The sequence below is a fragment of the Ursus americanus genome, chromosome 16, assembly GCF_024610735.1.
Source record: "Ursus americanus isolate L20-20 chromosome 16, mUrsAme1.1.p, whole genome shotgun sequence".
NCBI classification, from domain to species: Eukaryota; Metazoa; Chordata; class Mammalia; order Carnivora; family Ursidae; genus Ursus; species Ursus americanus.
The window spans coordinates 30,313,705-30,330,745 of NC_142142.1; the positions used below are offsets into that span (position 1 = coordinate 30,313,705).

Sequence of the window (17,041 nt, forward strand, 5' to 3'; positions counted from 1 at the left end):
CTGGTTCTACCCCCCACTCTTCCACTGAAATTGATCTCTGTAAATCATCAGATTGCCTCCTCCCAAAGGCTGCACCAGGGATTATACTTTATCTCACCACATCATTGATTCATGGAGCACCTCCATGTTCCTCCTAAAACTCCGACTTCTCAGGTGCTTCTATTCCTCTTCATCTTGGTTCTTCTCTTTTTCCCTGCTTCTACTTCCTCTTCCTACCACACGAATGCAAACTTACCTCAAAGCTCAACTCTCTTAACTCTGCATTTTTTCTCTCTTTAAATTTCCCATTTATGTTCATGGCTTTCTTTAGTATTGCACTCTCTCTCTTCAAAGATATTTCTTGTCATAATTTTCTATAATACTGACCTAACTCCTAACCTTGTTTGTCTTGTCTTGGGACAGCCCACAAAGCCCTTGAAAATCAACTTCTTTAGTAAAAATTGATCATCTTTCTCCTAAAACTGCTTTCCTCCTTTAGATGTCTTCATTTTATTTATTTATTTGTTTTTAAAGCAGGCTCCATGCTGGGTTTGAACTCAGGACCCTGAGATCAAGAACTGAGCTGAGATCAAGAGTCCAACACTTAACCAACATCCAGGTATCCCTCCCTAGATGTCTTTACCTCTGTGGTTAATACAGTTACCCTAGTCACTGTCTGCCCTCAGACATTAGCTACTGTTTCTGCTGATATCATCTAAATTCTGTGTTTAATAAAAAATTCCTTCTTGAGTTAGAAAATCTACTTACCATTCAATGAAAATAATTCATAACCACGGGATTTGATGGCTAAACAAATTGTTTTATAAGTGATTCAACTTTCTCCCTATTATTGGAGTTACTTTGTTTTCACTTTCCTAACAATCATTACTTATAACTGTGTATCCTCTATTTTAGTACCCTGAACAGTATATACAGTAAAATATTGATGAAATTCCTTAGGTATGTGGCATTATAGAATTTAAATATCTGAAGGCCCTTAACACATATTTCCAAAACTCTTCAGAAAAAAATGCATCATTTCACATCCTCACCACTGAGCAACTTTACTTTGGGGGAAATAAAAGGAAAAAGAAACTACTAATTTGGTAAGTGAAACAAGTGTAGCTCAAGTTTTAATTTCCATTTCTTGGAGTACCAGGAAGGTTGTTTTTTTTTCTTTCAAGACTATGAGACATTTGTATTTCATCATATGAATTGGTTCACATTCTTTGCCCATTTTTCTCTAATAGGGCCCCAGTGTTTTTTCTCATCTGCCTATATGAACATTTTACCTATTGCTCATATGAAAATTTTGCGTATTAAACCCCGTTAGATACGTTCATAGGTTTTTCCCAGTTTCCCATTTCTTTATACTTCTTGAATTTTATTTAATCTAAAGTGCTTTTGACATATATTTCAGTGTTTTATGTTGTTGAGTCTATCTTTTGCTTCGTAATGTATTTCACATCTGTTTAGAAAGTTACTTCCTCATCCAGAGGCAGATAAGTATTATCTTTTTTTTTCCTTTTTACATGTTAATTGTACCTCTAGTTCTGATTTGAATTATATCTTTAATTTTTTGTTATATTAAGTTGTTTTATTGTTTTGTGAGGATAGTATGAGGAATAAGGCAGATGTAAATCTGATACCTGGTCCTTTAAATATGCCCTGTTTATTGTGTGTTTTCTCTCTTTTTCTCAAGTTTATTGGAGCTATTCTTTATCCTAGTGGTCTTAATTTTTTTCCAATCTTAAAATTCAGGTTCTTTGGTTTAAGGAAAATTTTTAAGTTATTTCTTTGATGACTTCCTCTACTTTTTTCCTCTGTACATGAACTCCTGTTATTTGGATATCAGACCTCATGGGTTGGACCTTTAATTTTTGTAACTTTTCTTCTCCCAGTTTTCTGTCCTTTTATCACTATGCTCTCTCTTCTGAAAAACGTCCTTATCTTTACCTTCCCAAATTCCTTCTGTTGTCTTTTCCATCCCTCTCAAAATTTTAATTTCCAACAAGTCATTTTTGATCTCTTTTTGTGTGTATGTAGCTTCCTTTTTTACCCCCCTCTTTGTGTCTTATTGTCCTGTTCTTATTTCATGGGTGCATTTCTTCTATCTCTTTGAAAATATTAAAATGTCAATGGCTTTTGAAGGTTTTTTTCCCCCTGCATGGTCTGTTTCTTCAAAATTTCCTTTTATTCATTTTTTTATTTCAGTTTCTATCTCAGGTTTAAGGCGTCCTCAAATGTTTGGTGATCCTTGTTAGTTGGCTTATAGAGGAGTATAACACACGCACACACACAAAAAAAACTGTTTAGAAGCTCAGGGTGCATGGTGATTATGTTTCCCTATATGATGATCTGTCTGGGCTGTTTCTTGGGTGAGCCTCTGATGCTGGTATCTGAGGGGTGGGTCATATTCAACAATGATGGATCTTCCAATCTTCCTCTTTGAGGGGACAGGCCTGGCTTCCCTACCACATGGAAAAAGGGTCCTGAAATTTCTAATATCCAACTTGTAAAGTTCACTAAGTCAGCTTGTTTTCCCTGTGACCGCCATACTCAATGGATGCTGGAAATTCCCAATCCAGAGACCATCTTTTTCAACTAGTCTAGAAAATAAGGCTTAGTCTTCCATCAGGGTATGAGTGGAGCAGTTTAGGAAGGGAGGGGATCTGAGGCTCTAACTGCTTCTTAGACAGACTTTCAAGAAATCCTAAGCCTTTGGGTTCTGTAGAGACAATTGTGTTGCTTCTTGATTTTCCTCACTGCCAATTTAGGATTCAACTTCACAGGGGTTGGTATATCAGTTTCTGCTTGACTATTTGTTTTTAAATTTTGCTACTCTCTTATCTCCTTTACCATTTCCTCTCTTTGTAAATTATTTTGTAAACCAAATATCCTGTTACTGTTACTTCGTTGGAGTTTTGAAGGGAGCAAAGTAAATGATTATACTTAAACCACTATCTTTATATCTTTGGTTACCCCAAATATATCCCTCAATATGCCTCAATTATTTTGTAAACCAAAAATCCTGTTACTGTTACTTCGTTGGAGTTTTGAAGGGAGCAAAGTAAATGATCATACTTAAACCACTATCTTTATATTTTTGGTTACCCCAAATATATCCCTCAATATGCCTAACCCAAACTCTGGGTTCAGTCACATTCTTTGTCATTGTCCCTCTTTGCTCCTCCTCCCTCACTTCTCTAAGTTCTAACTCCTGCCTTCCAGACAAACCTCTTGAGAGATCCTTCCCCACCAACCCTAGGCCTCCCCACCAACTATATGTCTGGGCCATTTATTTGGTGCTTAATACAAACTGTTGACGTGGGAGCTCTCCAGAATGTTCTACTTGACATTTAGCTTTCACATCTAATGGGTACTTGTCTAAAGTAATAAATCCCTTTCATGAGATGTGCTTGCTTCTCTTTCCAAGATATTTGTATATTTCTGCCCTACAAATTTCAACATTCTCTTCTTGATAAAGTGCATGGAAAACAGAAGATAAAAAGGTGACTTTTCCTGTACACTTTGTGCCTCAAATGCCTATATTTTGTGTCTATTTCCTATTTAGGAACATTCAGAAGTTTGGATATAGAGAAGACACATGGTAGGAAGTGGCAGGCATGAACAGCATAGATTAAATTGTGACAGATTGGGACTTGGATTTTATTTTATTTTACTTTATATTGGGGGGCAGGACTTGGCCTTTAAATCAACTTAAATGTCACATTATGAAAAAAAAAGTCACATTATGATTTCACCATGACATAAATTGAGCATGGGAATATTAACCCCATTAGAGTATTTTCTGTTTACTTTCCTCTGTTACATGGATACTGTGGCAGTCACAGTGGTATCTAACAACAGAGGCAGGAGCCAGAAGTCTTTTTGAACCCCATATCTCCAAGACATAGCCACTCTGTAGAGTTTTGAGGCAAACATGCTTCTTTGAACTGCCAATAATGAATTTTAAATACTTTTTTTTTTTTTTTTTGAGAGAGAGAGAGATCAGGAGAGCTAGGGAGAGGGAGAAAGAATCTCAAGCAGACTCTGTGCTGAGTATTGAGCCTGATACGGGGCTCAATTTCATGACCTTGAGATCATGACCTGAGCTGAAACCAAGAATCAGAGGCTTAACCAACGCCACCCAGGCGTCCCTAAATACATTTCCTGAGTAGCATGTAAGTCTGGTTCTTGAACTTCCCCTGAGAGTCTAAACTACTTAATGTTTGAAAAAAGAAAATAACCTTTGCCTTAGACTAGAGTGAATTCTATATTATGCACCTAAAGAACCCTGACCAGTACACTTCCTCTCCCTCATTCCCACTCCTCCAAAACATCACTATTTAAATATTTTAGCTGTTTCTTGTGTTTTCTTTTTCCAATATTTCTAGACTTTAAAGTTTCAGATATTGTAGACAGTCATACTATAAAAGATATAGATTTAATTCTCTTATGTTCCATCCCAACACAGACCTTCCCTACCCCATCCTCTCCAATAGCTATATCAATTTTTTTGGTTAAATCAAGTCTGTATTTTTACCAAGCAAAACTAGTTACAGCTGAGTCATGTAGTACACAATGATAGCATTTGCACATAATTTTATTTATTGGGGAGTTAATAATTGTCTCATTGTTTCATTTGCTTGGTTTTATACATATTTATTCATTCCCAAATTCATTTCCAGTAGTATAAAGATCTTCTAAATACATAAAACACATCAGGTACTAAGTCAAATTTCTCTCTTCAGAAATATTCTTCCTGGAGCCCTCCATATGCTTCCTGGAATCTGGACTGCTTAGTCTTTAGGCCACTGCATAGTCTGCAGCCTGGTGTTTCTATTTATCATAATCCTGGGGATTCTCCTTCCCTATTATGTTAGATCCCTGATTCCTCCCATCTCTGTCTTCTTTCCTGGTTTCTCCCTCATGTTGCTCGAGCATACCCACCAGGAGCAACCTTGGAGGTTACATTAGAAATTATTAAGTAGCTCACAGAATCTCCAGAAGGACCAGAGAATAGGTTTTGGAGACTGTGCTTCTAGGAACAATACCCAAACTATCCAACAATCTATATTAAGGTATTCCTATACTTTCTTTGGTCCAAGGTACTAAAGACCATGAGCAATGGACCCCACCAACTACACCCTATGCCACTGCTGCCTCTGAAAGCTCACAGTCTCTCACCATCTCCAGGAACAGATACTGCACAAAATCGACTTTCTCACATTTCTTCAAATTGAGGTGTTTCATGGAAGTGTCTGATGGGAAGAGCCTAGGTCATATGTCTACGTCTTTGCTGAAACAGACGCTGGAAAATCAAGTTCTGGCTTCAACCTTGGCAAGGCAGAGGTCCTAATATGGGCATTTCTCCAAATCTAAAAAGGGAATTCAAAGTTGGTCACAAATGTAACAACTGTCTACTAAGTGCATGCCTGAAAAGGTCTTTTATCTACCTTTACATTTTTCTTTCAGGATTCTGAAGACAAAATTGTTCCACTGAATTCTAGCTTCTAGAAATCCAAAACCAATGTGTTTTCTGATCCTTTTTGTGCAAACTGTTTTTACTCTCTTGACACTTTTAGGATATTCCTTTGCTCCTTATTTTCAGAGATTTCATTAAGATATGATTTGTCTTTTTTTGTTGTCAACTATTGAGCTAGACTTTCTGATATAAAAACTCATGTTCTTCATTGCTGTGAAACTTTCTGGTAACTATTTCTTTAATATATTCCTTCCCACTATATTTTCAGTTCTCTCTGGAAATACAATTAGTTGGTTATTAAACCTCTTGGATTGATCTCTAATTTTCTTATCTTTGTTCTCCTATTTTCCATCTTTTTGGTTTTTTTTTTTTTAAAGACACTTTCCAAATCTTTTAGCAATTATCTTTAATTTCCAGAAATTCTTTTTTGCTCTCTGAATATGCATTTTATTATGGATTTCTGGTATTTTCCATGGCTGTAGACTTTCTCTTCTCTCTCTAGAAGTATTAATTCTAGGGATTTCTTTAAAAGTTTCATTTGCTTTCTACATTGTGTCTGTTTCCCCCGAATTCACCCTTCCAGGATATTTGGTTTCTGTCTTTCATGTTAAGTGCTTTCCTCATAGTTATTCTTAACTTATGTTTAAGAGTCAGGCACTGAAGAGTTGCATTTGCTATGTATGACTGGTAAGCTTCACTGAGAATGCTCTGACAAGGATCCAGTCATTTCCTTTGGGGCTGGGGGCAACTGTCAATATCTGAAGGTAAGAATATAATGAAAAAACTTATGTATCTATTTCATTTGAAATTGAGGCTCAGGAATTTATGGTGTCTTAATTTTCTGTTTTTCAGAAACATTAAATAACAGAGAAAATTGCATAAATAACAAAAATCTGCATTCCAAACAGTCAAAATTTTTACATTCTTAGTATTTTGTCATATTTGTTTCAAGTGGCTTTTTAAAAAACAGCTTTATTGAGATATAATTTACAGAACAAAGATTTCACCCATGTTAAGTATACAATTCAATAATTTTTGGTATATTTACAAAGCTGTGCAACCATCACCATAATCTAGGTTTTAGAACACTTCCATCACTCCAAAAAGAAACCTCATGCCCATTTTCAGTCACAACGCATTTCCACCCTCAGCTCCAGGCAACTACTAATCTGTCTATAGATTTGCCTATTTTGGATATTTCATATAAATAGGATCATATGAAGGTTTTTGTGTCTGGCTTGTTTCACTCAGCAGGTTTTTGAGGTTCATCCCTGTTGCAACATGTATCAGTATTTTGTTTCTTTTTATGGTTGAATAATATTCCATTGTTATGAATATACCACATTTTAGTTATCCATTCATCCATTGGTAACATTTAGGTTGTCTTCATCTTTTGGCTATTATAAAAAATGCTGTTATGAATATTCATGTACAAGTCTGTGTGTGGACATACGTTTTTATTTTTCTTGTGTAGATACCTAGGAGTGGAATTGCTGGATCATATGGTAACTCGTACGTTTAATGTTTTGAGAAATTGCTACACTGTTTTTCCAAAGTGCCTGCAACATTTTAAATTTCCACTAGCGATATATGAGCAGCCTTATGTCTCAACATTCTCACCACTTGTTATTGTCTTTTTTAAATAGTACTTCTAGTTGGTATGAAGTATCTTGTGGTTTTGTCTTTCCTTAATGACTAATTTGATGTTGAGCATTTTTTCCTATGTTCATTGCCATCCATATATCTTTACTGAAGAAATTTCTATTCAAATTCTTTGCTCATTTTTTGAGTTGTCTTCTTATGGAGTTGCAAGAGGTCTTTATATGTCCTGGTTCTAAGTCCCTTGTCGACTGTATCATTTGCAAATATTTTTTTCCAGTCTATGGGTTATCATTTCACTTTCTTATGTCTTTTGAAGTGGACAAGTTTTGAATTTTGATGATGTGAAACTTATCAGTTGTCTTTTGCATGCGCCTTTGCTGTTGTAGTTAAGAAATCATTGCCTAGTCCAAGGTCATGCAGATATATATTCCTGTTTTCTTCTAAGACTTTTATAGTTTTTGCTTATATTCAGGTCTATGATCAATTTTGACTTAATTTTTGTATATGGTGTGAGGTCAGGATCCAAACTCATTCTTTTGTATGTGGATATCCATTGTTCCAGCGTCATTTGTTGAAAAAAATTTTCTTTCACTGTTGAATTGTTTTGAAACCTTTGTTGAATTCAACTGGCCATATACGTAAGGGTTTATTTCAGGCTCTCAATTCCATTCCATTTAATTGTGTGTGTGTATATATACAGACACACACTCATACCAATGTCTTAATTATAGCAGCTTTGTAGTAAGTTTTAAAATCAGCAAGTGTGAGTCCTCCAAATTTTTTGTTCCTTTTCAAGATTGTTTTGGTGATTCCAGATCCTTTGTGTTTATATATCAACTTTAGGATCGACTTTTAGTTTCAGGGGAGGAGGAGCCAGAAGGAATTATAATAGGATTGCACAGAACCCATAGATCAATTTGGGAAGTACTGCCATCTTAACAAAATTAAGTCTTCTGACCCATGAATATGGAATGTCTTTCCATTTATTTAGCTCTTCTTTAATTTAACAATGTTTTGTAGTTTTTAGTGTAGAAGTCTAGCACTTCTTTTGTTAAATTTATTCCTAAGCATTTTATTCTTTTTGATGCAAATGGAGTTGTTTTCTTAATTTCATTTTCAATTCAGATTGCTCATTGCCTATGTACAGAAATCAACTGATTTCTACATAATGGTCTTGTATCCTGAAATCTTGCTGAACTTATTAGTTCTAGTAGTCCTTTAGTGGTTCCTTAAGATTTTCTCTATATGAAATCATGCCATCTGTCAATAAAGATAATTTTATTTCTTCCTTTCCACTTTGGAGGCCTTTATTTTTTTCTTGCCTAACTGCCCTGATTAGAATCTTCAGTGTATGTTGAATAGAAATAGTGAGAACAGACATCCTGAAGGTTTTCTATCCTGCTTCAAGTACTTTTTTTTTTATAATAATATTTTTTTATTATATTATGTCAGTCACCATACAGTACATCCCTGGTTTTTGTATGTGTGTATGTGTTGTGTATCAACTAATAATATAAAGTATTGTTTTGTGTATATGCTATTTTTATTTTATATAAATGATTTCATAACAAATATGCTATTTTTTTGTTTTTAAATTCAACATTGTCTCAATTCATATACACAAAAATACATATATATGTATATATAGTCTGTCATAAGAATATAGTTAATGCATTTCTCTATTCGTGGGTTTTTAGATTACTTCCAGTGTTTATTATAAACAATGCTGCACTAAAAACCTTTTACATGTGTTCTTGTAATTATATGTGAGAACTCATCTAGGGTACATATTTTTAGTGATACAGAAACCACATTTTCTATTTTATTAGGCATGGTCAAGTTTCTTTACCTAGTGATTTTCCTAATTAACACATGCACTAGCAGGGTAGGAGAATTTCTTTCTCCATACCCCCAGATGCACTTGATAATGTCAAATTTTTAGTTAACCATTTGATTGGCAAAATAATATATTCCCTTTTATATTACTGTGTGGCTTGTTTCCTGATGAGGTGACATGCTTTTTCATTATTGACTTTCTGTGGGTTTCAGTTTTATGAATAACCAGTTATATCCTTTGCTCATTTTTTCAATTAGTTTTTTTCTACTCATTTGTAAGAGTTCTTTAAATGTCTGTGATACTAATCCTATGTCTGTTGTGTTGTTATAAGTATCCTACCTCATCCCACCATCTATTTAAATTTGTTTATGGCGTCTTTTTTAGTTACTTTGAAAAATTAAATGTAATCAAACTTGTTAATCTTTTCCATTATGATTTGTTTCCTCATGAAGTCACAAAGATTTAGTTTTCTTTTGTTTTCTTTGTGTTTCATCTTTATCTGTTTCATTCATTTAGAATGTTGTGTCATTGCTGTCGGGAGGTAGGGATATATATTATTGTTTTGGATTTTGTTTTGGGGTTTTTTTTTTAGAAATCTAATGTCGACCACCATTTTCCCCATTGAGTTGGAATCCTCCACTCTCATATGCCAAGTTCCAATATAGGCATGGATGTCTTTCTAAACTCTCCATTCAAGTCCACTGATTCGCCCATTTCTGTGCTGAGTCTATACCGTTTCAATTACAATAGCTTTATACTTAGTATTGGTAATTGGTAAGGCAAGTCCCCATGTGCTTTTCCAGAATTAATTTGGGTAGATCAGTAGAGTTAAATTTCAGTATTAATTTTAGGACACATTTTTTAGTTTCCACAAAAATCCTATTGATTCGAATTGAAATTGTATGAGTTAAAGAAAAATTTGAGATACAGAATTTTATCCATAAAGATAATCTATCTGCTACCTTAGATATATTCTTAGGTCCGTCTTAATTTTTTGAGTGTATGGTGATGACACTTTTTTCTATTCATTTTTATTATTTTTTATCTATATATCTTTTCAAACTTTTGCCTTTTTTCCTATTAGTTATAATAGCCTGACCACTGATTCTAGAGTTTTCCATATTTCCATATAGATGATATTTTCTGAAAAAATACAAAAATTATTTCTCTTCTTTTCCAGTAGTCATAGTTTTTCTCTTTCATTCTTTTTTTTTTTTCTTTTGAGCTGGGCAGGAATGGAAGTCTTATATAATTAGATATGATCTCTAGTAAAATGCCGAATATTTACCGATTTAGTAGAAATGCTACATTCATTTCAGATTTCATTAAGAGTGGTTCTAAACTTTAAATTACATCATATCATTTATCACCTAATCTGACAGGGACCCAAGGAAGATAGACATAAACCAGGACTCTACTAATTGACCCAAGTATTTGAATATTTGAACAATGCAATATAGTATAGAATACAGAGCAATATAGAATATTTGAACAATGCAATCTAAAAATTGACCCAATGGGCATATATTGAACTTTATACTCCCAAACGACAAAATGTAATTTTTTTTCAAGCACTATGGAAACTTTACAAAATTGACCATAAAACTGTGGACATAAAACAAGTTTTAACAACTGTCAAAGGGCTAAAAACAGGCAGGACATAATTAGAAACAATAAAGTTAGAAATTAATATTAAAAAGACACCTAGAAAACCCTCAATTTTATAAAATTAAATTTCTACACAAGCCTTTAATCAGAAAGAAATAAAAATGGAAATTAGGAAATACTTTATGGGTATTCTACATTTCAAATCTTGTGGAATGCTAGTAAAAGGTATTAAAAGGAAGATTTATAGACTCAAATAAATATCTAAGAAAGGAAACAAGTCTGAAAAATTTCATCTCAGAAAGTTAGAAAAAAAGCAAAAAAAGTAGAAAAAAGAAAATAATAAAAATACAACCAGAAATTGATGAAATATAAAACCAATATAAAAGAGAGAGGATGAACAAAACCAACAGTTGGTTTTTTGAAAAGTCTAATAAAATCCACAAACCTCTGGTGAAAACAGTAAAGACCAAAAATAGAAGGCACAAATAACCAATATCAGGAAAGATAAAAAGATCATCACTATAACTGCTGCACACATTAAAAAATAGTGTGTATAAATAACTTTAAGCCAATCAATATATTTTAAAATTCAGATGAAGCAAATTCTTGGAAAAACATAACAAAATGGACACAAGAAGAAACAGAACACTGAGTACACCTATAACTATTGGGAAAAGTGAAACAGTAGTCAAAACTCTATTCACAAAGAAAATTCTAAGCCCAGATGACCTAACCAGCAAATTTTACCAAACATTCAAAGAAGAAATAATGCCAACCTTAGACAAATTTCCCCAGAGAACAGAAAAAGAATATTTTCCAACATATTTTATGATACCAATTTTATGATACAAGTCTCCAATGATGATACTATGAGAAAGGAACATAACGGGCTAATCTCACTTATGAACATAGATGCAAAAGTCCTAAAGAGAATTTGAATAAACTGATTCCTGCAATATATTCATCATGATCAAGATGGGTTTATTTCAAGAATGAAGGTTGACAGTTAAGCAAATAAATTAATACATAACACACTAACAAACTAAAAGAGAACCTCACTAAATGTAGAAAAGTGATAAAATTCACCATCCATTTAGCAAACTAAAAATTTTAGGGAAATTTTATCGAATGAAGTGCATCTACCCCAAACCTTAAAGAAACATCATTCTTAATAATGAAAAGTTAAAGCTTTTCCTTTCTGATCAGGAAAAAGACAAGGATGCCCGTGATTTCTTTATTTAACACTGCCCTGGATGTCCTATTCAACATATGACAGCAAGGGGGAAAAAGAGAGGGGAGGGGAAAGATTGGAAAGGAATAAACACAGCTGTCATTATTCACAGATATCACTGCGTATGTGAAAAATCCAAAAAATCTATAAATACGCTATTTTAATTAATAAGAGGGTTTAGCAAGGTCTCTGATTTTAAAATAGTAATATATAGGGGCGCCTGGGTGGCACAGCGGTTGAGCATCTGCCTTCAGCTCAGGGCGTGATCCCGGTGTTATGGGATCGAGCCCCACATCAGGCTCCTCCGCTATGAGCCTGCTTCTTCCTCTCCCACTCCCCCTGCTTGTGTTCCCTCTCTCGCTGGCTGTCTCTATCTCCGTCAAATAAATAAATAAAATCTTTAAAAAATAAATAAATAAATAAATAAAATAGTAATATATAAAGAATGATTTATATATACCAGCACCAAACAATTACTTAAAATTTAAGAAAGAGGCCACTTACAATAGTATTAAAAATTAAGTGGCACCTAAGGCTAAAGCTAACAAAATCTTGCAAGTCTTCTATAAAGACAATAATATAAATTTACTTAGAGGTAATTAAAGTAGACCTAAATAAATGGAAAAACATAATCTATTAATAGATTTAAGGATTCAAGATTGTAGAATTGTCAATTCTTCCTATATTGATCAATAGATTCAATGGTATTGTAATCAAAATTCCAAAAGTATTTTTGTAGAACATAGCATTTTACATTTTATATTGAGGCACAAAGGGCCTCATAAAAGAGGGACAAGACTAGAAGACTTGCTTTACCATATTTCAAGACCCCTCTATCACACTATGCAGAAAAATGAATTCCTAGTCGAACTGTGAAAGATATAACTACAAGACTTTCAGAAAATAATATCCAAGAATATCTACATAACTGCAAAGTCGGAAAGAATTTCTCAATCAATAAATAGCATGCACTAAGCAGAAAGGAAAAGACTGATCAATCAAACTACCCAAATATTAAAGACTTTTATGTATCACGATATACCAAAAGGAGGAGCCAAGAAACGGAAAATACACAGGTAGCACAAGTAAGTGACAGAACTGGTGTTGAAGGTATTAAGAGCTCAGAGGAACCAACAGAGACAAGACTTGGATACCACACATAAGAAGAAATCCAAATGGACATTAAACATATGTAAGGTGATCAGTAATCAAGAAATGCAAATTCAGACCTCCATAAGAGATTACTGTCACCCACCAGGTGAGCTAAAATTGAAAAGCTGGACAATATCGAGTGTGGTGAGACTACGGAACAAGAACTCTCATCTTGCTGACAGGATATATATAAATGAAATATATATACACATGCATCCCTGCACGTTCATAAGAATGTTCATAGTGGCATTACTTGTAATACCAATACTGGAAAACATAATTATTAGAATAAATAACACATATTGTGTACTTTTACACAACGAAATTCTACATAGTATACTACAGCTACACAATATACATGATTCATTTATATAAACATTTTGAACATTATAGAGTTCAAAAATTGGCAAGACTAAGTATTATCATTTAGAAATATATACATAAGCATTAATCAAAACTTATTTGGGGGCATTATATTTGATTAAATTTTGTAGATCTTCAATGTTTATTAAAAATTATGTGTATTCTCTTGTTTTAAAGGATTTTCTATACCTACAAATGCAATATGCAAATATATATGCATATATAAATGCAATAAGGATATTTATCTGTGCACACAATACATCAATGTTGTTAATTTGTCTGCTTGGCCTATCAGTCTGAGAAAAATTTATGTTAAAAAAATTCCCGTTGTAATTGTGGATGTCAGTTTTTCCTTTTAATTCTTTATTTTTGCTTTATATTTTTCCAGACTATGTAGTTAGTTGCACACATTTTCATGATTGTAATATTTTCCTAGTGGATTTTTCTTTATGATTCGATAAGATGGCCCTAGTCATGTCCTTGTTAATGCTATTCTATTTAAAGAATCCTTTTGATAATTCATGTTGCTACAGTTTTTTGTTGGCATTGCATAGAATTTGCCTGGTATGCTTGTCTCTTTATTTTCCCCCATTTTAGTTGCTTAGTTTTATCTGTTTTTTAATATGTTCATTTTTAACTGTCTTGGTAATTATGGACTGGCCAACTAATGAGGTAGCCATGTGCTCAGATTATGTAAGAAGTGGTTAAATTATACTACTACTCAGTAAGCTAGCCTGGACCATCAGCAAATTTCTTTCTGAAACTGTCTCCAGAAAATTATCTCTCTGGGCCCCCAGAGCATCTTCATTTAAAATCAGGATTTTGTTGGTGTAAGGCAAGCTACTTTGTTTCCCTATTCTTGTTAAAACAAAGTTTCAGCCTTTTATCTCAGAAAATTGGTCATTTTCAGGTTAAAACTTCAAACAGATGCCATTATTTATGTTTATTTTTAAATGTGACTTTTGACTTGTGACCATTGGAATTTTTCCCTTCATTTTCTTATTAAAAGCCTCAAAGAAACATTTTCAAGCAAAATTTTCAGTTTGTGGGTTGGTAACTTTGTAAATGAGAGGGTTTACTGGAATTGGGGAAAATGATTCAGTTCAAAGAAGAAGGAGGTTGGACTAAATTAGAGTTGTGATTGGACTGGGGGTGGGGCTAGCCAAATTAGAATTTTGAGGATACATATAGAGCCTGATAGTCACATGACTTTTCATTTAGTGATTCTTTCCTGAAAAGAAATAATCTTTCTGAGTCTTGGCGTATCTTCATGTCAAACCTGGATTTCAGACTAGCAGAATGTAAATTACTTTTTTCTCCTTTAAAATATAAAAGAGATTAAAGCAACAACTTTTTACATCAAAATGTGATTTTTTTCCTCTTAAAACTCATTCACTTACTCACTCATTCATTCATTCATCCATTCATTCATTTACTCATTTAGAAAAAATTTGTGGGCACCTCTTGATGCCAGGCACTGTTTTAGGTGCTTGGCCTACAACATTGGGATAAACAAAGATTCTGCCCTTGTAGAATTTATATCCTACATGGAATAGGTAGAGAAAGAAATAATAAACATATCTAAATTATATAGGATCACAGAAGATGATACATGCTATGTAAAAAAGAAAAACATAGCAGAATAAGGGAGATAAGGACTACAGGATGTTGGGGGACCAAAGGGGAGGATGGCTGCAACTTTAAATAGGGCTGTCACGGTTGGGTGACCTCATTTAAACATAGACCTGAATAAGACAAGTAAGAGTGCTCTTGGCCAGGGAAATACCTAATGCAAGGGCCCTAAGGCAAGAGCTATGATCAAATAATACCAGGAAGGCATGAGCAAGGGAGGAAATCAATTAGGTAGGGGAGAGCCTTATAGGTCATTGTGAGCACCTTTTATTTTCACTGTGAGAGAAATAGGGAGTCAATGCCTAATTGTCTAACTAGATCCCCTTTTCTCCCAATCCCATCCAATTGTATTGATAATTTAAAAAAATTATTGCCAATCTGATACTATAATGTGATAATTCATTATTGGTTTACTTTCATTTTCCTAATAGGGAGGTTGCATGTATTTTGTATTTATTGTTTCTTTGGAATTGCTTTCTCTGAATGGCCTCTTTATATTCCATACCCATTTTTTTTATTGGGTTGTTTGTATTTTGTTATGTGTATTACTAGTAATAGTAACCTTTTATATGTTATAGGCATTAAAAAATTACCTGTTCATCTAGCATTTATCTTTTGACTTTGTTTTGAACATCTTCTGCAATGAAATTAAAATTTTATATAGATAAATTTTTACAATTATTTCTTTTATAGCTCTTAGGTGTTCTGCCTTGCTTAAAGGATCTTTACAAACTCTAGGTTGTACAACTAGTCTCTTAAGTTTTCCTCTTAGATTTTTCAGGTTTGTTTTTTCCTTTTGGATATTAAATTCAACAGGGCATAGTGTCCATGGAAGCTTTGAAGCTGGAACTCCTACATTACATCATGCCACAAGAATAGTCAGTTTTGCAATCATAGTTATTATATAAAACATCCTTTTCACATTGAATTAAAATCCTACCTTTGTCATATTAAAATGAAGGAGCATTTTTTAAGGTTAAGATATATTACATCATATCCAAAACCTGATAAGAATGATCTAGAAGGGATGGTTTCATAGATTGAGAGATAGGAAATAAAGCAGGATGCCAGTTACTAAGAAGTTGGAGGGATTGGGACCCAGACCACAAGGGAGAGGGCTTAGGTCACCTCATGTCTACTAACTCACAGAAAGCTGAGGATATGGGCATAGTCATAGGCAGCTTGCTAGACCTGCTGAAGGGCACATGAGAAATCCTTATTTAAGAGCTTTTATTTTCCCAGAGAAGTCAGAAGATCATCCACTCCTCAGAAAGAGGATGAGAAGGGGAAAGAGGGTGGAAGAGGTGCGTAGATTTGAAGAAAGAGAGGAATGTGGGAAATTCTATCATTGCAGAGTGGGAAAATAAACAATTAGTATAAGAGGCTTGGCAGGCAGAATTTAGCAACTGGATTTAGGCAACTGGATTTCTGTGGTAATGGGTTTCAAGTGAGAATTCTTGGGAGGTTATATATGATTTTTGCCAGCAAAGATAACTGATAAGGTGAATTTTAAGTTTTTAGTAAACTTTTAGTTTCTTTTGCTAATACTTTCAAACCATTTAAGTCAAAAGCTTTTAGTTTCATTTATTAGTAGTTTAAAATCACCGAAGGAAAAACTTTTTAGTTTGTTTTCTAATTAATACTTTCAGACCATTTAAGTCAAAGCTTTTCATTTGTGGGCTGATCATGCTGTACATCGGTGTTAATAAAATTACAGGGGTGATTATTTAATCATGGCGATCCAAAGATTAGGTGGTGGGCCAAGAGATAAATGAATCAGGGTGACTGACTCAGGGCTGATAAGGGCAGTTGGAACATAAAAACCAGGGGCATTTTCTATAATCGTGTCCCCACCTTGCCATTGTTACTTCATTCCTCCACCTCAGAGTGCATCAATCATTCATTCATTCAACAAATACTTACTCAGCACCTATTATGTGCCAGGCACTGTTCTATATGCAGAGGATACACCAGTGAGCAAGAGAGACAAGGTTCCTGCTTTCCTGGAACTTACGTTCTAATACAGGAAGATAGACAATAATAATAAAAATAATATTAATAATAATAATAGCTAACATTAATTTAGCAACTACTGTTTGCTGAGACTGTTTTAAGCACTTTACAAGTATTCGCTCACTTAATCCTTATC

General features: G+C 33.8%; 1 protein-coding gene across 1 annotated transcript in view; it reads right to left on the reverse strand.

Annotated features, from left to right (window-relative positions):
- KDM4D (lysine demethylase 4D) overlaps positions 1-17,041 on the reverse strand; it is a 39,993-nt gene that overhangs the window by 21,054 nt on the left and 1,898 nt on the right. The window contains 1 exon segment of the mRNA XM_087868232.1: positions 16,816-16,909. The gene's annotated coding sequence lies outside the window, so the exon portion shown is untranslated.